Source organism: Hipposideros armiger, unplaced genomic scaffold (assembly GCF_001890085.2).
Source record: "Hipposideros armiger isolate ML-2016 unplaced genomic scaffold, ASM189008v1 scaffold_716, whole genome shotgun sequence".
Classification (NCBI taxonomy): Eukaryota; Metazoa; Chordata; class Mammalia; order Chiroptera; family Hipposideridae; genus Hipposideros; species Hipposideros armiger.
This window is the reverse complement of record NW_017732066.1, coordinates 127,664-128,595: the sequence shown is the minus strand read 5'-3', so window position 1 is coordinate 128,595 and position 932 is coordinate 127,664.

Below are 932 nucleotides of genomic sequence, written 5' to 3'. Positions count from 1 at the left end.
CCATCTCCTAGGAAACATTTTAATCCTCTCTTTCTCTCTCACCCCTGCCCTACACATTGATGCTGCATACTTTTGATGGCTCCTCCCTTCTGCTGCAGGAGCCAGATCCCATGGATCTCAGGCGAAGAACCCCAGCTTTCACACATTAATGGCTGCTGATGTCTAAGCAGCCCTGGGAAAAGTGTTTGTATTGTATGTAAGGCTTTGTCGGAGGAGTGTTCAAGGGAGTGACAGGAATGGTGGAATTTTTCTTTTTATTGTGGTAAAATATGCATAACATAAAATTGACCATCTTAACTATTTCTAAATGTACAGCTCAATGGATTTAAGTACATTCATTGCTGTGCAACCATCACCATCATTCATCCACACAACTTTTGCATCTTTCCAAACTGAAACTCTGTATCCTTTAAATAATAACTGTCCATGCTCCTCTCCGCCCAGTCTCTGGTAACCACCATTCTAGTCTCTGTCTGTATGACTTTCACTACTTCTTAAGTACCTCCTGTAGTGGATTCCTGCAGTATTTTTCTTTCTGTGCCTGGCTTATTTCAGTTAGCACAGTGCCTTCAAAGTTCATTCATCTTGTAACATGTGTCAGAATTTAATTCTTTCTGAAGGTTGAATAATATTAAAAATAATGAACTCTTGACATGATGTAAGTCTGAGGTGTGGGGACCTAGATGAGTGTAGGTTGGTATCTCTTTCGGGACAGGGTGCATTCTCGGAGGTTTTCAAATTACACTGTGGAATTAGTTGCCTATTTTGCTACTCTGTGAAGCCGGGCTAAGCTTAGTTTTTAAAAAACAAAAGTGTTCCTAGTATTTGTGAGCTATAAAAATGGGAAGAATTTACAAGAGGTCCTTGAAATTGTATATATTTGGAACCACTGTATTCAGAGTTCACTCAAGATGGTTCTATTGACTGCAGAG